This window comes from Sminthopsis crassicaudata, chromosome 1 (assembly GCF_048593235.1).
Source record: "Sminthopsis crassicaudata isolate SCR6 chromosome 1, ASM4859323v1, whole genome shotgun sequence".
In the NCBI taxonomy this organism is placed as follows: domain Eukaryota; kingdom Metazoa; phylum Chordata; class Mammalia; order Dasyuromorphia; family Dasyuridae; genus Sminthopsis; species Sminthopsis crassicaudata.
The window spans coordinates 225,231,075-225,254,353 of NC_133617.1; the positions used below are offsets into that span (position 1 = coordinate 225,231,075).

Sequence of the window (23,279 nt, forward strand, 5' to 3'; positions counted from 1 at the left end):
CTCTAGATATGCTGAATTTAAGATATCTCTGGAATATCTAGTTTGAAATATCTGATGGGAAAAGTGATACAGTACAAAAGCTCAAGGGAAAGACTGGTGCTGATTTTAGTCATTAAATTCATGTGAACTGTTGAAGTTCCCAAGAGAGTATAAGTAGAGAAGAGGACCTAGGACAGGGTTTTGGGACAACATCAATAATTGGGGATCATAGTATAGAAATTGAGCCAGCAAAGAAGAGAAGACAGAGAGTTAGGAAGTGAGCCAGAAGAGATTGGTACCATGAAAATTCAGGGAGGAAAGTATCCAGGAGGTGAGAATGAGCAAAAGTGTCAAATGAAAATGACAGTCCAGAAGAATTAGGATGAAAAGACCATCAAATTTGACAATTAAAAGCTCACCGATAGCTTTGGAGAGAGCAGTTAAGTGATGAGCTGGGAAGCTAGATTATAAGGTTTGAGTGGTAAGAAGAGAAGAAGCTCTATAAGGAGGGGAATGTATATTGCTTTTACAAGAAATTAGAGTGCAAAAATAAAGAAAGATAGGACATCTTAAAGGGATGGCAGGGTCTAATGAAAGTGGATTTTTTTTTGTTTTGTTTTTATTTTAGTTTGTTTGTTTTTGGGAATGGAGAATTGGACACAATTAAAGGCACTAGGGAGTTCATAGGGAGAATTTGAAGGCAAAAGAAATGATTGTGCAGGCAATCTGCTAGAGAATATAGGGAGGGATGGCATGAAATGTACATATTGAAAGGTTGGGTTTCATAGAGAGAAGGTCTGGAGGACTCCCGAGAAAACAAATCTTAGGGGGAAAGAGTAGTGGAAAAGAATGGTAAGGGTTTACCAAATGCAGAAAACAGAAAGAGAGGGACTCACCAGATCTCACTTAGAATAGCCTCAATTTTCTCAGTAAAATAATAAAGGTCTTTAGCTAAAAAAGAAAGAGGAAAAAAGGAAGATGTAGGAGGAAAAACATTTTGGTAACTTTGAAGGGTGGAGTGGAGAGGGAAGAGCTGCCTGAGACAGGGAAATCAATTGTAGAAGGCTATGGCAATAATTAAGAGTAAAGAACATATTTGGTTTTTATGGCACAGAATGGGCATAAATATCAATTTCTTCTTTTCTGGCCAAAAACTCTGAAAGTCTTCATTTCCCAGATTAATTCTTTTGTGAAGGCAAACTGGGCCATCTTTTGCCTCAATTCTTTTGTGTGTATGTATATATGTGTGTGTATGTTAAAAATATTTAATATTTTATTTTTTCCAAAAATCAAATGTAAAAAACAATCACATAAATGCTTCTTCAATGCACTATATGTATAAAGCATAGTGCTCATATTTAAATACAACATGCAAAGAAATAAATTCTCATCACCCATTAGAAGTCTATCCTGAACCTTAATTTTTTCTTTTTTTTTAAATAATAGCTTTTTATTTTCAAAATACATGTAAAGATAATTTCCAATATTTACGCTTGTAAAAGCTTATGTTTTGCCTCAATTCTTACCCAGTCTTTAATCACTGATTAGATATGGCTTTAGACAACTGGAGACCCAGCAAAGACTGTAGTTTACAAAGGCCAAAGTCTCCATCTGGGGCGTTAGCCAGTCACCTTGACTTATGGCTTACCACTAACTTTGATGACCCTGGAGGAGAGAGTGAGGCTGATGACTTTGCCCAGGTCTGCCTCACTTAAATCCAATTAATTTGCATGTCAAAACATCACCCTCCTGATATTTTTAGTCCTCTTTGAGAATAAAAGACAAGCCAAGACAATTCCAATAGACTTGGGATGGAAAATGCCATCTGCATCAACAGGGAGAACTGTGGAGATGAAGTGCAGAGAGAAGCATATTAATTTTACTTTTTTATTTTTGGTTTGCTATTTCTTTCCCTTATTTTTTTCCCTTTTGTTCTGAGTTTCTCTTTCACAACATGACAAATATGGAAATCTGTTTAAAATGATTGTAAAGGTGGGAATTTTACTCCCTAAAAAATCTGTTGGCACTAACCCTGGCCGTATGTTTTTGTGTATGAAAGAACATTTCCCTCAAACTGAGGTCCAAAAGAGATCCAAGTAAAGCACAGAAGACTAAGTGGAAGCAGGGCTTTGCCATTTTGGTTGGGAAGCTCAGGTCAAGGGATTGTATTTCTTCTGTACATTTAACACAGCAGTACATATCAACTAATTGGGCAACCAGATGGAAATACAGTAAATGAGTCAGAAAACAAGGGGCATACTTTCCACAAATACATAAAAATATGGAAAACTATATAACAGTACAAAATGGAGCAGTACAAAAATTCCTCACCAAGGCTACATGGCTAGCAACTCAAATCACCCAGAACTTCATCTCACAATAATAACACACAGCACACTTGGGTATGAATTAGTCTTGCTACTCAGACATCCTAAGGTCAATGGTCAAATATATCAGCTTCTGGTACACATGATCATGGCTTTTCTTCTCCTTTGCAATGAAATCTTCAGAATACTTTTAGTTACTATTCATGTTTTCCTTTTTCATTACTTCTCTATTGAGACCTACTGGATTCCTTCTGATCTCCCAGAATAAACAAAGAGTACTATTACTACTTTGGCATCTTTTTATGTCTGTAGCATACTAATTTTCTAAAGTTAAGAAAAGCAAATTGCCTAACATTATATCCTTTGCTAGATGAGTTCATTTCATAGACTCTGGTAATCATTAAAAAGAAATTAACTTAAAATTATATTTAAAAAATTTTAATTAAATTTAACTTTTAATTTAAATAATTTTAATAAAGTTATATAAAACCCAAATAAAAATGTAAATTAAAAAAATTTAACAATTGTACAGGTAATTAACCTATATGAGATTTCTTGCTGTCTTGAAGAGGGAGGAAAAGGGAGGGATGGGGGAAAAGGTAGGAATTAAAAATTTTACAAAAATGAATACTGAAAACTATTTTTACATATAATTAGAAAAATAAAATAATGCTGAGGATTAAAAAAGATAAACAACTACAACAACAAAGAAGGAAACAGATGAGAGAGACAGAGATTTTTTAAAGTGGCAAGATTTGGCAATTGATTAGATATGTGGTGTATGTAAAAGACAGGAGCTAAAGATGACAGACACTGAGTTTTCAGAAGAGTGATCAGAAATTTGTTAGTGTCCTTGATGGTAATAAGGAAATTTGGAAGAAAAATATGTATGGGGGGAAAAGATAAAGCAAAGATCCACACAATCTACTGTAAATAAGCAATACCTGTTCAATCTGAAGAATTCACCCAAAATAAAAACAGATCATTGAGGCCCTAACTCACCAGTCACTGAACCAAAGTATAGAATCAGACTCCACCAAAATCATAAGGGGATATATGAGGGTTAAGGAATAGATATATAAGGAGGACATATGGGGTGAGGGAAAATTTTCCCATTGGTATTTTTTACCGTGGGTGTCCTGATCTCCTTAGCATCTTACTTTCCTGAGTTATCCCTTAAGGTATAATTTTTCCAATGTCCAGCTCAGAGGGGGAGTAGATAGCTTACAGAATAAGGAAAGAGGCAGAATAGTAAAGTGGTGGGAGATAAAGATAGATGAGGTTGTATTGGAGACAAGCACATGGCGAGGATATGATATGACTAGCTTTCTATTCCTTGATCACATACTTCTTAGGAGCAGATCAAAGCCCCCTTGGACCCATCCCCCATTTTGGAGACCACAGCTCTAAACTCATGGGAATTTGCTTCATCTCCTTTGCAAAAAATAATCATTCCTTGAATGGGATAGGACAGTACATGAGAGGGACTTTATGGTATATAAAAGCAGACAATGCTCTGTATAGTGACTTCTTTAGATAATGATGTAAGACCTCTACACTCTCAGTAGAATTGAAAAAAGTAGGGGAGAAGGAAGAAAAACATTTAACATGATAATTTTATTATATATTAGAAGGGAATAGCAAATTATACATAATGGATTCAGTTTCATGCGTAATCATGTTTTTTATTACACTATGTTGTGGAAATGCTTGTTTTATTCCATAAATTTTTAAAAAGAAAAAAGTAATTAGCTACCAAATCTGCGGGGGGTGGGGGAGGAGTATATATGTGAAGATTTGGAAACAGGAAGGACTGAGGGATATAGGTGATTGGAAAGTAGTTGCCTTTGGGGGGCTGGAAAGTTTGATTGGGCAGTAATCCATTTCTAAGGTGACACTAAGGAAAATTATCATGGAATTTGTTTTCAGAAAAACTCCCTTATTAGAGACTTTTAAGAATCAGAGACTTTAGAGAAGGATTATATTTATTTAGAATTGTACTGTTTACTTCACAAGGGATGACATAATGGACTCAAGCATTACTTAGGCTTCCCATAGACAATGGATCATCATTCTGGGTTAGCCAGTATTGACTCAGTGCCTTCTAAGGAATGACACGGTTAACTTCAGACATATTTGGCAAAGCCTTCTTCTCCAAATTATATAGCAATTGCAACTAGAGAGAGTTGGGAGTCCATTATGGTAAAACTTTCCATAATGAAGCATCGTTCTCATCTAGGAAGCTGACCTTGTAATCACTGAACTTTATAAGAAAGGAGACATAGAAATTTTGACTTGTGGTTATTTTGAAATACCAAGACCCAAGCAGCCTCAAGAAACTTACAGTCAGCTTCTTTTTTTAAAACTGCTTACTCTATTAAGGTCAGAAAATATTATTCCTCAAGAAGTCACTATCACTATTTCAAAGTTCTCCAAGTTAGTGATAGTAAGATTAATACAAACTAGGCTGTTGTAATATCTGAAAAAAAGTTTAAAAAGTTCCAGTTCTCCCAACCATCCTACCTCCCCACAATCTGAACCATAGTTTATTTGTTTTTTTCCATTTAAATTTCCATTAAATTTTCCATTTAAATAGTATATTATTTTTCAATTAGGAAATGTGTTTTCTGAGCAGCTAAGGCAATGTTAGGTGACACAATGGATAAAGTGTCAGGCCAGGACTCAGGAAGACTCATCTTCCTGGTCTCAAATTTGGCCTCAGACACTTACTTACAGACTGCATGATCATGGGTAAATCACCTAATCCTGTTTACCTCAGTTTCCCCATCTGTAAAATGAGCTGGAGAAGGAAACAGAAAGCCACTCCAATATCTTTGCCAAGAAAACCCCTAATGGAGTCACAAACAATCAGATATGACTGAAATGAATGAACAAGGAGAGAATGCTGCCCTCGATCAGGAAATTGAGTTCAAATCCTACATCAGGCACTATATATCTATAGGAGCAAGTTATGTAATGTTTCAGCCTCAGTTTCCCCATTCATAAAATGGGAAGATAATAGCACCAATTTCAAAAAAGTTATTGTGAGGATTAAATAAGTGCAAAGTACATTGCAAACCTTAAAGAAATAAAGTGTGTGTGTGTGTGTGTGTGTGTGTATATATATATATATATATATATATACATATATATATATGTATATATATATATATATAAAATACGACTTTGGGAGAAGAAGCCAACGCTGTAGTGGCTACAGCAGTTACCTGATGTCAGCAGTTTTGAATTCTAATTCTTGTTCAACTAGTTACTGGCTGTGGGAGTTCAGCTAAGACAGTGTTTCTCACCTTACTTTCCCCTCATTATGACATTGTGCTGTTCTTCCTTACTAGATACTTATGAAGCTGTCATTCCTGTTTGTAATTTACTTTGGAATTCCCAGATAGCTCCCAAGAGCTAAGGATAAATCAATTAGCTAAGAGGGAAGGAAAGCTAGTGTGAAATATATGGGAAGGAGGTTGAATTCAACCCATATTCTGAGAATTTGATGTTTTCCTAGTGTCCTAAACAGCACCAAACAGCCCAGGATTAATTCCTTTAAAAGCAAACACAATTTTAGTCCTGTTTCCCTTAGAGGCTAGCCTGATGCTGACTAGGAGGAGTTTTGCTTCTATTTGGACTCTTTAAGGGTCAAACTAACCCAGGGTTATCAGATAGTGTTGCTGAGGTCCTCCGAGAGATTAGGATGAGTCCAAAAACATATAATTGATGAGAGTCTAGTTTTATCCTTCATTGGGTGTAGAAGTAACACCTATAGCCACAACTATAGTGGGATGACCAGGACTTTGTTTAAGGTTGCTAAACACTGTACTCCAGAGTAGAAACTGCAAAAATGAAAGTTTAGGCTTGAGATCAGGAAAAACTTCCTTAACAATTACAGCTGTCCAAAATAAGCAGCCTCAAGAGGTGGTAAGGTCCCCTTGTCCTTCAATAGAGGCTTCAAGAACAGATTGGATAACCACTCAATGGGTATATTTGAGTAGGAATTTTGGGGGGGATATAAGGTGGATTAGGAGGACACTGAGGGCTTTTTCATATCTAAAATTCTGCAAAAATTCAAATTCTATAATTTCTTCAGTGGCACAAAGCCAGCTTAGCATGTAGGAAGCAAAAATAATGAAAATAGGAAGCTACCAGATAGTTTGCTGACTTTCCAAAACCTATCAAGGACATCAAGGTAGCAAAGGAAGATGACAGCATGGTGATCCTTCCTCTTCCCCTTCATAAACTTCGATAGTCCTAGATCGTCCAATCTAGGACTTTCAGTTGAAAGCTCCATTTCCTCCTTCTCTTGCATCTCCTATTCCTCTTCCAGCTTCAGCAAGTTCCAGAAATTATCTGCAATGATTGGATTAGAGAAATGGAGAGAAATGGGAAGACTCCCTACCATTCATTATCATATCCCATATAATCTCACCTCCCCTTTACCTTTTCCCTTAAGTTATTTTACTTTTCACAGAGCTTGGATGACATGAAGGTCAATAACTCTGTCCCTTGAGGAGAACCCCAGATCTTGCCATCTGTCCTGTCACTGCTTCCTAATGTCCTCAAGGCTTTACCATCTGCCCTGGCTCTAAGTGTATAGTTCTTCACCATTCTCAGATGACCTTTTTATGTCCCCTAAGGACCCCTGGGCCTGTCATCCTTCTAGCAGCTGTGCCCTTGGAAATGCCAAGATTTTCCAAGTTCCTGAACTTATCATGTCTGGGATCTCTGCCCTGTCCACCTCCTCCATCATTTGAATTTGTTTTCATAAGGTGCTTGTTGTTTTGTTATTATTGTTTTGTTTGTGGTTTTTTTTTTCTGAGGGGGGGTAAGGGGGGAAGTGTTTGTTATATTGCTTGCCTTTGTAACACTTGCTCCAGAAGCATTTTGTGAAGTTTATCCTAGATAATAGTTAAAGAGGGAACCTTTTGCATTTTGGAGCACAAGTTTAAGAAGATCCTACAAATCTGCTTTGAATATGAATCTAAGATTTGATTACCTTTTATCTGAAGGCTATTCTACCTAAGTTAAAAAAGACATTACCAGATTAGCCACAGAGTAATTGATTTTTTTTCCCCCTCCACAATACATTCTAAGGATGGTCTACTCAGGCCATGATCTGCATTTGGAGAGAAATGCTCCCATTAAGGAAATTCATGGATATCAAATTATAGTAGAAGATTCTGGCCTCATCAGATCCCCAAAAGTGCTGCAAATCAAACCCAAATTCTTGGATCAGACTTATGCCTCAACTTCCCTCTTGGGAAACCTCCAAGGTAGAGATTATTCTGGCTGAATCTCCTAGGTCTTTTTCCAATCTGGATTGACCATACTTAAAAGAGGAAGGGAAGATGGCACCATAAATTTACTTCAAAGTAGGATCTCATGACTCCCCATCTCCTGCCCCCAAAAGTTCCACATATAAATCATATTAAAAAGAATCATTGAATAATACAGTTAAACTCATGAAGGATAATTTGTATTACAGCATTATTTTGCTTATTAGTTCCAGAGAATAAGCAATTAACATAAGATAATCAAATCCAAGAACAAGCTAGGAGAATACAAGCCAAGGGACTAAAAACATTTTCTTCAACTGAGGGAAAGCTGTCTTTCTTACTAGTTGCTTGAATCTATTATGTGGCTAATTTGAATGTATTTTTTGGCCCATCTCCTTCTTCACATTCTATTATCACTTGGGTAAATAAGAGATGGGATTGACTAAGTGAATAACTCTTGAATCTTTAAAATGTGCTAATCATATTTTTTTTAACTCTCCAAGTGATCACAAGAATCCCTGATTAAGTCATCTGCATCTTCCCCTTTATTATAGGACAGAGAAATGATCATTAATAGATACCATAGAATCAAACCAACAAACAACAATTCAGAATCTATTAAGTTTAAGGCCCTATTATTAATATAGCAGAGATATATACCAAGTAGGGAGAAGGAAAAAAAGATAATAAGCAATTTTATTGCCTACTATGTACCAGACACTGTCCTTTTTATAAATATCACTTGATTATGCTTTTATTATTATAATTATTATTAGGCTTTTGCAGATATTATCTCATTTGAGGATTAGAATCCTTACTCACAAAGAGCTTAGAATCTAGATGGGAAAATAATACATAAACACATTAATTAAATTAAATTCCTGAGAATTTAAGTAACAATTCAAGATAACAACTGAAAACATCTCACAAGGTAATAAGAATAGTTTTCAGGGGAGCTTCAGAAAGTTATATAGAACAGACTTGATCCTACTTCTCTGACCATTCTTTTTCTGTCTCTTTCACCAATGCATTTTTTCTTTTTGATCTGGAAATGTAGATTTGATTACAATGGTCAGCATTTATTGTCAGCTTGAGCCACAATGTAACTCTTAGGGGTGGGGGGTTAACTTTATTTTTGGAGGGGAGACAGGTTTGAAGATGAGAAAATCAGGGGTGAATTCAAAAAAGAGAGGATAGAATTTAAAGGCTTTAATATAAATTGAAATATAGACACAGATGGCAGCTAAGTGAGACAGTAAGTAGAGCACTGGTCCTGAAGTTCAAATAAAGAACTGGCACCTGAGTTCAAATCTAGTTGTAGACACTAGCTATGTGACCCTGGGCAAGTCACTTAACTGAAGGAAAAAAAGGAGGGAAAAAAAAAAAGAAAAAAGGGAAGGAACAAAGGGAGGAAGAAAGGGGAAAAAAGGAAGAAAGGGAGGAAGGAAGGGTGGAAAGAAGGAAGGAAGGAAGGAAGGAAGGGAGGAAGGAAGGAAGGAAGGAAGGGAGGGAGGGAGGGAGGGAGGAAGGTAGGAAGGAAGGAAGGAAGGAAGGAAGGAAGGAAGGAAGGAAGGAAGGAAGGAAAGAAAGTAGATCTAAGAATTCATAAGGAAACTTTTCATTTTTGACTGCTTTTACTTCCATCCACCCCACCACCACCACCACCACCCCTGCCAATATGATTCAATTAAAATGTAATTACATAGAATAATGATGTTTTGTGCTACTCATAAATAAATTATCCTTCATAAGGAAGGTCGTCAGGAAACTGGTCCAAAAATTAGGGACCCTGCCATACAAAACAACTGATTGCTTTTTCTCCATTCATACATCTACAACCTTAGAACAGAATATCCTCACTTCTATTGCTATAGCCTCTTAACTGTTTTTTCTGCTTATAATTTCTCTCATCTCTACCCCATACTCCATGAAACTGGCAAGCTAATGTTCTAAAACACAATTTCCTAAAACCATGTCACTCCTCAGTTCATAGATCTTCAGAAGCTTCCTATGGCATCTTGGATAAAATACAATCTCTTCGACCTATCGTTTAAAGTCCTCCACAATCTGGCTCCTGCCTACCTTTTCAGACATTTCATATACTACATGTTCCAACCAAAACTGGTCTACCAACCTTTTCTCAAACCAAACATTCCATCTCCTTGCCTTAGCACAGATTGTTCTGCAAGCCTGGAACACCTTACCTTCTCACCTCTATCACCTCCTAAGGCAAGGTTTTCTGGATACTCCCAGTTTTTAATGCACTCTCCCTCCCATTTACTAATCTATTTTATCTCCTATTTTAATGCAAACTTTTTGAAGGAAGGTTTCAAGATTTTTGTATCCCTCGAACCTAGTGCCTCATATATAATTTTCATTATGAATGGTTTTTGAATTGAAAAATTTCGGGAAATCTACCCTGGAGAAGATTAAGTAGGAAGAAAATCAAAATATAACATTAAGTTTTAAAGTCTTGAAGTTTGGAAAACACTTTACCAATATTATTTCATTTTAATCTCACCAACAAGCCCAAGGGGTAGATACTACTATTATCTCCATTTTACAGATGAAGAAACTGAGGCAGACATAAGCTAAGTGATTTGCCCAGGATCACACAGCCAGTGAGTATTTGAGGCAGCATCTGAACTCCAGTCTTTTTGACTGACCCAGCTCTCTATCCATTGTGTACCTAGCTGCCTTTTGTATTTGATAGTGTCTCAAGTATTTGAAAGCCTGGTATGTGCAAGAGGGGATTCATCCTGTTCTGTTTGACTGCAGAGGTCAGAACCAGTAGCAATGTATGGAATGTGCAGAGAAGCAAATTTAGGCCCAACATAAAGAAAAGCTTTCAGAGCTGTACAAAAATGGAATGGAATGCCTTCGGAGGTAATTGAGATATTCAAATGAAAGTTGGATGACTATTTGCTGAATATCTTAAGTGTGGAGAGGGAGAACATAGTTCTTGCTTTGATACAAACAAGAAGATATGGCTTCTGAGTTAGGTCCTTTCTAATTCTTTCCCCAAATATTTAACAAAAAACTATAGATGGGTCACATGATTTTCAAGTGTGCAGATGTTGCCACCTCCCCTGTTGTATGCATGAAAAATAATCAATATCAAAATTCAGTTATTGGTGCAATTCCATACAATTATTAATTATAGAATTTGTTTATCTCTGACAGTTTATTAGTGTCTTAATAATAATTCTTTTGTCTTTCTTTCCTCTAATCCATTGTTCTTAAGCCATACAAGACACAGCAGAAACTCCCTAATACCCACTAAGTTAAAGATCATTAAACACCCTCTACAATCTATACTACTCTGTCTTTCTATTCTCATCTCAAACTAATGAGGCAGAATTTGAACTCAAATCTTGATCCCAGGTCTAGCTCTTTATCCGTCATTGCTTACCTAATTGCCTTTTGTATTTAACTGTATTTCAAGCATTTGAAAGTTTGATATGTGCAAGAGGAATTCACATCCACATATTCCATACTGCAATCAAACTTAACTACTTATTATCTCCTCTTCTGGATTTCACTCTCTCTTTTATCTCTTTGTGAACATTGTTCTCTATATAGAGAACACCTTTCTTCCCCCACTTCTCAACTTTTGAATTCTTATCCTTTTTTTTACTTTAAACCGAAATTAAAAAATGAGAAAGGAAAAAAAAATGCCAGATACACAGATAATAAAACAGGATTCAATATAAAAATAAATTTCCATTTCAAGAAAACCTATATAATAAATACTACATGTTGTTTTCCCAACTTTTCTTTATTTCTTTGTTGGTTTTCTTTTGTTCTCTATGGACATTTTTACTTTATTTTTTTCCCTTCCTTTCCCCTACCTACTTTAAAGAAGACTACAATTGAGATACACACACACTTATTTATTTATTTTTATGTAATACACATATACACACTTATTTTTGCTTATGTATATGTATATATACATATATATATATATATTTACAGAAATAGCTATAAACATACATATATACACTCATATACACATATGTAATATTGGATTATGTTTATTTCCAACTGTCAACTGTCTCTCTGAAGATAGTCTTTCTTCCTATGTCTATCTTTCCATGTTTTTCTAAATCAACCAGCTCATCATTTCCTATACCACACAGAATTCCAACTCAATCACATCCTGTCTGAGAGATTGTCTATTACTTAGAGTTTAAAACCCACCTTAAATGCTACTTCCTCCAGGAAGCCTTCTGATTCCCAATGAGTCTTTTCCCTTTTCCCTATTCTCTCTCTTTACATAATCATTTGCTTTTTAATATTTGTAATGTTATTTCATGTTGGAGCTATTCATACCAGTTTCATTAATCCCTTTTTAAAAGGAAATTCCATATAGGCAGGGATCATGCCTTACTTAAATTTTTTTTTTTCTTCCCTAGTTCCAGTACGATGTTTTAGCACATAGTAGGTTCTTCATAAATGTTCAATGAATTGCTTTGCTTGGAATTTGTATTTATTTTGCATATAATTTGAATGCTGTCTCTGCACATTAGACTGTGGCTTCTTTGATAGTATAAACTGTCTTTTCCTTCTCTGCATCCTCAAAATTTAACATAATGACTGACAATGACTGCTTTAAATTGTATTACATGTTGCCTATATCACCTCTCATACACTGAAAATTCCATGAGAGAAAAGATGGCACCTAATATAATTGTTTTACTTCCCTGGCATCTAGCTCAACATCCTTCAGAATTGACACACTTAATACATTTTTGTCAAATTGGTGATCAGCTCTCACTGCTAGATTTCATTGTTCATGTGTGTAGTCATAATCTGTCTAGACAAGAGACCTTGGATAGAATATTCTGTAGAGACTCTAATTAGCTTACATGTTATTGATGGACATCATGAGATGCTCCAGTTGGGTCTCTAAGGGATGCCTAACACACTTCCCATAATGCTAGGATTTAGAAAAGAAGATGATGCTTTTCAAGGAAATTATATCTTTTGTTGATTTTGGGAGAGAAGAGAGATTATATACACTATTTGAAGTGTGTATGTCATAACTTCCAAATATATGAGAGAATGAGTTGGCAATATAAGATTACTGCTCTCCTTACTTTTCTTCCCTTCCCTTCTCTCTTTCTAGAGATCAGAACTGTCATCTAGATGAACTTTTTTTACCTTACAAAGAAACTGAAAAAGGAGAATTCATTTAACCAAAATTACATAAGTAGTACAAAGCCAACATTTTTTGGCTTCAGATCTCACCCAACCAATTTTTAGTTACCTCAACTACAAAGAATTGGCAGAAGATGCTACTTCCCACTTTTGTACATCGTTCAATAATTGAAGAAAAATTAAATGCACACACACACACACACCCTATTTCTATATCTCTATTTACAAAAATATGTATGGAGAAGCCGCTAATTTCCATTATCTCAAAACCGATAAAGAAGAAGAAAACAAACAAGAAAGAACCATGTTGAAGCAAGAGATGGGCAGCTGTACCTTGAGCCAGGAAGATGTGAATTTAAAATCTGGACTCAGTTACTTCCTAGCTATGTGACCCTGCTCCTGTCAATGAACTTCCATCCACTTCAGTTTCCTTATCTGTATAATGGCCTACCTCTCAGGGTTGTGATGACAAAAATGAGATTATTTGTAAAGCACTCTGCAAAATTTAAGGAACTGTATAAATATTATTGTTATTAATTTCTTATAGGAGAGTTCCTCTGGGCCTTATTCAGAGTCAATTTAGTATTATTTTACCCATAACTTAAATTCAGTTATGTGATTTTCTACTACTACCACCCTCCATCTTCCCAACTAAAAGACTTTCAGTTTCTTATAAACTTTACCCTGTTTAGCTAATGAGGAAGTACTCGGTAATAGTAAAATACTGAAAAGGTAGATAAAGAAAACTAGAAAGAAAATAATCAAGAAGTCTCTTTAATCTATAGAAAGATATTTAGGTCCTAAATAATAAAGAATTTGTTGTAACAACAATAAAGAATTACTCTTACTTTTTTCATTGTAGTTAAAAAAAAAAAAAAAGAAAACTTCAATACAAAAGCTACAATTTCACCAAAATGGATGAAAATTTGGACTCCAAATTTGGAGTCTAAGAACCTGAATTCAAATCCTAACTTTGCTACTATTTAACTTTGGGCAAATAACTTTGTCTCTCTGCATTTTCTTATCTGAAAAATGAGGTTGGGCTAGAATGACTTGTCCGATCCCTTCCAAATCTAAATCGATAATCTTTTGAAAAAATTCAGAGAAGCAGGTTGCTATTGAACTAAACTCTGCAAGAAGTAAAAAAAAAAAATAAAAATAAAAAAGGAAAATTACAAAAAGCGACTTAAGTAATCAAAAGCAAATGTGATCTGTTCTGCTGTGTACAGTCAGTTTTATCCCTTACATTATTCATATTTGAAATCATTATTGCATTCTATCAATCTATTTTTAAAGGAAGAATCAGAAAAATAATGAAATAGCATTTATGCTATATGCTAGGCAGTATACTAAACACTGGGGATGCAAACAAGAGCAAAAAAGATAGTCCTTACCCTCAAGGAGGTTTCTTTCTAAAGGAAGACAAGAACATATATAAGGAAAACCTAGAAAAATGGATAGGTATACATGCCATATCATGGCTTTAAAATGGTCTAACAGCCTCCATCCATTCAAAGACAAAAAAATCACCTACCAGAGTTCAGGATCCCAGGTCCAAATTCTTGTGGGAGGAGAATGAGGAGGATGGCTAGAGTGCAGGTAAGCCCAGTTTAGAAAAGCAGAGGAGAAAATTAATAAGTAGCATTAGTGAAGTACTTCATATGTCCCCTGGGCTAGGTGGGCATTAAAGATATAAAGAAAAAAGAACACTATCCTGGATTTTAAGAAACATACATTCAACAAAGATGATAATTTATAATAATTCAATTTGATCTTTATTAATGGACTTCTATATGTGATGTATTGTGCTAAGGAGACAAAGGAGAAAAACATCACTTGCCTTCAAGGAGCTTATACTTTGATGAACACAAACAGAATATGATTAAGTTAAACAGCCTTTCTGATCCCTCAGTTCCTTTGACCTTTCCTCTCCTATATAATGGAATCAGCAGATATATATATATATATATATTTTTTTTTTTTTTTCAGCAGATATATTTTAAAGCTTAAGGTTTCTTGCCTGTCCTCCTCCTATCACTACCACTAAAATAATTTCCCCCAAGTTCCAGAATTCCTGGAGAATGCAGAATTAGAAAATTAGTATAAAAGAATTGCCCTAGATGTGGAGCCTCACAAAGGAAACAGTTTTATATGAGGGAAGTGATTGAAATTTTTACTGCATACAAAGTAGATGTTTTATCTCAAAAAAAAAAAAAAAAAAAAAAAAAAGGAGTACTCTAAGAAGCATTTCAGGAAAACTGATAAGGAAAAAAGTACAGTTTGTCATGGACCAGTTAGTTGAATGATCAACAAAGTATTATTAAGTGCCTATCATGAAACAGCAATGGGGGAGAGGAGAAATGATCCCTGTTCATGGACCTTACATTCTAATAGGACAGAACAGGCACAAAGAGACAAATACAAAACACAAAGCAGATACAAGGTGGGGGCAGGGAACAGAGGAAGTAGGAAGAAGCATTATTTGCTAAGGAGACCAAGAAAAGTTTCATGCAGATGTTGGTGCTTGGACTAAGTACTGAAGAAAACAAGGATTCTAGCCATGGTAGACAATCAGAGAAAAAGCCTGGAAATGGGAAAGGAAGTCTCATGTAAGGAATAGAAAGGAAGTCCAGTTTCCTGGGACACTGGAGTGTCATTGAAATAATTAATGTGTAATTAGGCCAGGAAAGGAGGATATAGACAGTTGTGAAAAAGGTTAATTAATACCAACCAGAAAGTATTGCTCATAAAGGCAAATTAATTACAATAATAGAAATGGGAGTTTCAATTGAAATTAGAAACATTCATATATTTTCAAAAAGATTAATGTTTAGATACAATTGTATCTACCAACTAACAAGTATTTATTAAGCACTTCCGATGTTCCAAGAACTGTGTTAGTTCTGGAGACAAAAATAATCTCTGTCCTTGAGTAGCTAACATTTAGTCATCCTGATCTATATCTGGCCACTAGACCCAGATGGCTCTGGAGGGGAAAATGAGGCAGGTGACCTTGTACAGCCTCTATCACTTAAATCCAATTCACTTGCAGGTCATGACAAAAAATAATTCTAATGAAGACAACACATAAATAATTAGTTACCTAAAAGAAATATGGAGAGTAGAAGCATAATAATGTCCAAGGAAGGCAGTAGTGGGCAAGGCCTCCTTATGCCAGTGAAATTTCATCTGAGTATTGAAGAAAACAAAGAATTCCAAAAGATAGAAGAGACAAAGAGGGAGGGAATAGAGACAAATAAAACTAAGGTACAGATGGGAGCAGAGAGTCATTTGTAAAGGACACAGTAAGGATGCCAGTGTAGGTATGTTATAACTTGCATAGAGGGGAATAAAGTGTGGGAAGGCCAGAAAGATAGGAAGGGGCAGGTTATGAAAAGCCTCAAATATCAACTAGAGGAGTTTTATCATTGATGCTGGATATAACTGAGAGTCAAGGGAGTTTTTTGGTGGGAGGAATGACATAGTTAAAATTAGTCTTTGGGAAAACCGCTTTGGCACCTGAGTGGAGGATGGATTCCAGTGGGGAAAGACTTCAAACAGGAAGAACAATTGGGAGGTTACTGCAAGAGTTTCAGGGAGAAGTGACAAGAATGTTTCATAGGATGAAGGTTGTGTTGGTAGAGAAGGGGATTTAGAAACAGAAGGATTTAGCAGCCAATTAGGTAGAGGGGCTTAATGAAGAGTCACAGGACTGACACCAGTGGATGGAAGGATGGTAGTGTTCTCTTAGGGAAGCCTAGAAGAAAAAAAGACCTTGGGAGAAAAAGATGAGGCCTATTTTAGATGGGTTGAGTTTGAGAAACCCAGAGGACATCCAGCTTGGGTGAGATCACCCAAGGAAGCTGTGTGAAGCATTGAGTGGAGTTCAGGAGGGAGAGTAGGACAGGATGTACTATATCATTTGCATTGAGATAATAATCTAACTCATAGGAACATAGGGCAATAATATAGGTTAAGCAAGGAGGTTTAATAGATAGAGTTATCAGGAGTGGAATCAGAAAGACCTGAGTTCAAATCTGGCCTCAGATATTTACTAGCTGTGTGAACCTGGCCAAGTCATTTAACTCTAACTGCCTTAGTTTTCTCATTGGAAATGGCAACCCACTCTAATATCTTGGCCAAAAAAAACAAAATAAAAGAAGTCAGGAAGAATGAAACAAGACTGAAAATGACTGAATAACAACAATAACAACAGAAACTAAGAAGATCACCCAAGTAAGATAAATATGAATAAAATAAGAAAAGTCCTAAGACAGACCCTTGAAGGAAATTAATAAGTGTAATGGAAAAAGAAGCAACAAAAGATACAAAGAAGGAACAATCTGACAGATAAAAGTGCATTAAAAAACTTTCCCAGAACAGACTTTGACAGCTGTCTAAACATTTTTGAGCACTGTTTTTAGTGACTGTACCTAAAAGTTCATTGTTATAAAGAATTCTCAAGTGAAAAAATTCAGTTTTATCAAAACAGGTGACCACTTTCTCTGAGATTCATGGCTTTAAAGAGTACCTAGAATAGCATTTTTAAACGTTTTGGTCTCAAGGATGCTTTTTGCTTTAAAACATCACTGAAGACCCTTCAAAAGGCTTTCATTAATGTAGGTTATATCAATTGCTATTTTATCATATTAGAAATTAAAACATCTTAGTATTGTAACCAAAAAAAATAACTTTGAGAACGCATTGAAGATTCTCAAAGATCCCTTGTTGACCCATGGCCTAACAAACTCAGAGGTTAAGGGACTTGCCTGGTTTTATATAATCAACATGTATCAGAGATGAGACCTGAACCCAAATCTATATAGTGACAGAGCCAGATCTCTATCAGTTGAACCATACTATCTCTACCAATTTTTAATTTTAGACTGTAATAAAACACCACCTCTAATAATAAATATATCCTTCAAAACTCAAAATATGTAGTCCTTAGAATTATCATGAACTGTGACATCTGCATTTATGCACTCCTCTTCTTATCATTAGGAATATCAGGACTTTTCTGATACTTTGTGGCAAAACTAATACATACTTAGAGAAAACCAAACTTATTGGGAAAAAGGCAGTGTGTTAAATGAAACTGAAACCTGAGAGTATTAAAGTGACTTTTTTTAAAGGGAGAATTTGAAGGTGGAAAAAACCTCTTTTGCAAGCATGCCATAAATGGCTGCTATAGGGCATAAAGTGAGATTCCTTGTTATGGAGAATCTACAGCATCCTTAGCTTCCTACATTTTTGTGGGCAAATCCAACCATCCTGTAATCAGAGAGAAATGACCTAGTTGAAAGTGGATCAGGCAGCTAGCCAAATAAAAGGATCTCTAAGGGACAGCGCCAGATGTTTTCCATCAGCCCTACATGTGGAGGTACCAAGGAGATCAACAGGAGTACCACAGTAAAAGGAAACCAGAGAAGCTAACTCTAGTTTCAACCATAACATGAAGAATGGTCTATAAATACCTTATATTCCCTTGTAAATATCCCAGAGGACATTCCATGGGCATTTCTAAAGCCTACAGGAAAAAACGTGTCTACTATTGCCTGGAATGTGTACATGTGTGTACATACAGCCGCCTGCACATATGCACACCCCAGTGCAAATGCCTGATTTAGCAAGAATTTTATAGTTAAAAATAAATGTTGTCTTAACTAAATAATAAAACTCCATCCTAGATGAGCACCAGTTGGCAAAATGAAGTTGCTAAATGTGTAATATTCTCTTTAAAATAAAAATTCAGCATTTTAACTCTCTCCAGACTTGTTCTAAAGTGATTGTGAGATGAATTAGAGTACTTCATAGTGCTTCATAGAAAAGTCAAATAATAGGGTATAGTCTGAATTCCCATGATCACCTTGGGCAGCTTTTATACTTGTTTTTAAGGAAGAGTGGGTTCTTTTCCTCTACTATTTTTGCTCCTCAGGAAGTTTATGGTATAATGAGATAAACATCAGAAATGCTTCAAGCTGTTTACACTATATCTTCACAGAAGAAATGCCTTCTATCATTTGTATATAAGTTGGAAAATTCTTGAAGGTTTCGAATAGCTTCTTATCTTCAGATACTTTTTATTTTGTGGGTGGGGTGTGTGTGTGTGTGTGTGTGTGTGTGTGTGTGTGTGTGTGTGTGTGTGTGTGTTTTGGAGAGAGACAGAGACAAAGACAGAGATGGTATTTCCCCTTCCCCAGAAAGTAAGAATCAGACCAGGGAGAACATTTAATGCAAAGCATTCCCTGAAACAATGCTCTTTTCTTTTAAGTTTTTTAAATGGAACTAACCTTTTTCATTCTCTTCCAATCCTTTTTTTCTATAGAAAGTGTCAGTAAACCTGGAAATGACATTTCCTCTCCCAACCAAATGCTGTTGCTTCCTAACAGTTATCCCCACCATATCTTGCAAATGGATTGAACACATGGGACACCCACTGCTTTTATTTGAGTCAAATTAACTAAATGAATGGGCAATGCTCAGAATAAAAGGCTATTTTGCTAATTAGGAACAAAGTTAAACTACTCAACAATCCAGAATTTTGCATAGTAACACAATGCTTCTTCATTATTGTTATCTGAAGTTAGTTAACTCATACAGAATATATCTCAGATTGAAATTCTTCTTTGAAATTGGTGTGAGCCTGATCTTATTTACCTACAAAGGCAGTTCCTCTTTTCCAAAAACTTCCCCAGAAAGAGTTATTTAATACTCTTACTTTAAATTACTGAATTTGAATGAAAACAATTCCAAAGCTTTAAAGGTTTTTCTTTGGCTTTTAGCTCCAGAAAAAAAAAAATCAATAAAAATTATCTTAATAGCCTACTTCAGTTAATGAAACAGATCAATATGTAGGTAGAGTTTCATTAACTGAGTTTTGATTGGCAGGTCAAAGTGAAATCATTTTAGCCACTTTCAGTCACAGGAAAATTATGGCTTTGAACAAAATGAAAAAAGAACAAGGAAGAAATCTTACATTTATGGGAGAAAACGATTATAGAATAATTCCTATTCAAGATGAATCAGATTAGATTGTGACAATGAGAAAGAAAATGTCACTTTATTCTCTAAAAAATGTGAAACTATATGCTATAGAGTAGTAGTGCAAATAAAAATAACTCTTGAATACATGGAGAAGATACCCCATAGAACTAAAGGGAAGTTTGTCTAATGAAGACCACAGTAGAGGACCTCATACAATAATAGGAAGAAGTTAAAAAAAAAAGAAAAAGAAAAGAAAAGAAAAAGAAAAGAGAAAAATATTTACTAAACTCATCAGCAGGTGTCTTCACCACAAAACAACACAAAGAGATACAAGCTGCCAGGAACAAGGTAAAAGACTATAAAGATGAAAGGGAAAAAAGTAGTTGCAGCCCTCAAGGAGTGATATTGTAAAGAATCTTGTTTACATTTGTACTGCATTTTCTCAAAGCACTAGACCACAAGTAATCTCACTTGACCCTCACAAACTAATGAGATGTGGTTATCCCCAGTTATAGAAGAGGAAGCTGAGAGATTAAATGAATTAAAATTCTTTACTGGAGGGTGGGGGGATGGGAAGATGGGGTAATCACTAGAACAGGAAGGTAGAAGGGAAGGAAATAAGCATTAATATAGTGCCTACTGTGTGCCAGATGCTTTAAAAAATCTCATTAGATCCTCAAAACCATCACTGAGATAGCAATACTGTTATTATCCCTATTTTTTACAATTGAGGAAAATGAGCTAAAAGTTAAGTGACAAAGCTATAGACTATCTGAGAATGAATTTGAACTCAGTTCTACCTGACTCCCCTGTGTCATCAAACTAGAAGTCACTCTACCAAATTGTTCTTCCAATATCTTCTGGTAAACTACTTAAACTCCTTAGGTTTTAGTACCCTCATCTGTAAAATGAGGGGGAGTAGAGATGGGGTTGAACTCAGAAGAATCAAGAAAATCTGAGTTCAAATCCACCCTAAGACACTTTTAAGTTCTGTGTGACATTGAGCAAGTCACTTAACCTAAGTTTCCTCAATAATAAAATAGAGCCAATAATAGCACTTACATCCCATGCTTGTCTTGGGGATTGAATGAAAATATATTTGCAAAGACCCTAACACTGTACCAGGCACATAGAAGGTGCTTCAAAAACGCTTATTTTTTGCCCTACCCCCATCCACTGGCTTCCAACTGGTTCATGCCTAGATCTAAAGCTCATCTGGATCAAAAATGATTATCAGTATTAGGTGATTAAATAGGATGCTAGTTTTGGAGGTAGTTCTAGAGTTCTAGACCTAGTTTAGAAGCCATCTAATCCAAATCCATAGTTTGATGAGAGTCCATATTAATGTCCACTTAAATTCATTTTAACTTTGGAGTGTTTTATTGTCAATTCCAATGTGGCATTTGGGGAATATCCCCATTTCTTACAAAGACAGCTGAAATTGTATATGTAATTGTATGGAGGTTTCTCTAAAAGTTTCATTCACTGGATTCTGTGAATATTTTATACCCTTTTTTATAGATGTTGAGATATGTTACAATATGTTCATGATTTTAATGGTGGTTTTTTGTTATTGTTTTAACCCAACTTTTTCTCCTGAGCTCTCCAAAAACTTGGCTGATAGCAGTGGATAAATGAAGTTCCGGAAGAGAAATGGATTTCTTTGAAATGGATTTAAGTTAGGCAGGGCTTGAGAAGGATGATTCTTGCAAAATCAGGGAATCCCACTTGATGCTCAGTAGGCTCATAGTGATAGAGGCCCTATGAAAAGGCAAGCAAACAGATGAAAAGAGCAGAGAGTTGACTTCCCAACTAGCACATAAAAATCCTAATGCTTGCCAGAATGAGTATATTGATCAGCAGTTAGTAAGTCAAAGGTTAATAACTTAGACCAGATTATTTTCTGTTATCAGACACAGGATTAATGATGGCCTCTGGCTCAGTAAATACAGGGCCTTCCCTCTTTGGTTGGAGTTGCTGGGAACCAATGAATTACACTCTTGGAATATAATTTACAAGGGCACATAGAAGCCTAAATCCCCTCAGAAGACAGATAACAACAAAGACTCTTCTGGGGAGTGGAGAGGCATACCACATGCTTAGGATATGGAACAATCAAGAATAAATTGACAACTGTACTGTACACTAGCAAAACATCCAATTCTTTTGCTGCCATCTATTATGCATTCCACAAAGCCACATGCTGCGTTAATAAGCCTTCTCCCCAGAGTCTCCTTTGGAAACATGGATGTTGTTTCTGACAGCCCATATGGCAGAATCTGGCTATTACTACCAGACAGCTGCTGGACTTTACAGACAAGATAGCAACCTCAGAGCCATTTTCAAAATGCACAAGTCTTGATTAAGGGGTCAAGCTTCCAAAGTATGCCATTCCTCTCATATCACTAATATCCTTTCTATTTGGGTGCTCCATAATCTGGACAATTAGCACTAGTCTTATGGAATATGGAGTAGACTCTAAAAACCCATGAAATGAGGGTCCATCAACTTGCATCCTCAAGTTGGCTTTAAAATAATTTGCTGAAAGGGGGAAATAAAAGCAAAATGTCACTTTCTCATTTCCATAAATTAAAAATAAAGTTTCAATGGGCTTGCTTTTAGGAAAGAAATAATATTTTCTTTGTTCACCACAGTCACTACTTTTCTTGTAGGCATTCTTCTGAGTGTAGGCCAAGAGCTAACTCCTTTAAATAAAAGAATACAATTGCCTGACATCCCCCCCCCCCCAGACAATTAAATTGGAAGCAGAGGTAATTGTAGTCACATAACTGAAGAGAAGTTCAAGGGATAGGAAGAAGACAATTAAAGATTGTCATCTTTCTTCAGGAAAACATAACCTAAATTAGTGCAGCAAAGCATTCACTAAGCAAAAGCTTTCACTAGTGAATCCTCCCCCACCCCCTCACAATTTGTTCAAGTGTCACCCTCCATAAACACTTTTTCCCTTTCTCATCAATGTCATACTTTTTTTTATAAAAGCTGTACGTTCCCAAGTGTCGCTCCTATAATTTGGTAAGTGGGGGCGACACTACCCTATAAAATGAAGAAAAAAGTTGAAATATGGTAAGACAGATCCCAGCTTTACTCCGTCCAAAGGACACCAAGAGAAATGTCCCCAGTCTTCTTCCTCTTTTAAAACAAAAGACCATTTGCTGGGCAAAAAGAGAGTGTTGCAGTAACATAATAGCGCTCTAAAGCTCAAACGCGACTAATTGAATTCACTACACGGAATCAAGGTAAAATCAAAAAGTGACTATAAGAGCAACATAAAAGCACCCTAAACTTCACAGGAGAAATGGAACCAATTGAAGTCACTACAAGGGAACTGGGGAGGGAGGGAAATCTACGGAAAAGTTTGAGAGGCAGGGGAGGAAGGGCAGCATTTCTACTGGGATTTAATTTTTAAAGACTTTTTTCACTTTTTTGTACGTGATGAAAATTACCAAAGAGCCTTCTCCCAAAAGTTTTCTGAGAACATTGAATAAGTTTTTTTTTTCTCAAAAAATATGCAATAAAC

General features: G+C 35.7%; 1 protein-coding gene across 1 annotated transcript in view; it reads right to left on the bottom strand.

Moving 5' to 3' along the window:
* The window catches only part of ARHGAP28 (Rho GTPase activating protein 28), a 188,870-nt gene that overhangs the window by 164,771 nt on the left and 820 nt on the right, over window positions 1-23,279 (bottom strand). The gene's annotated exons all lie outside the window — the stretch shown is intronic.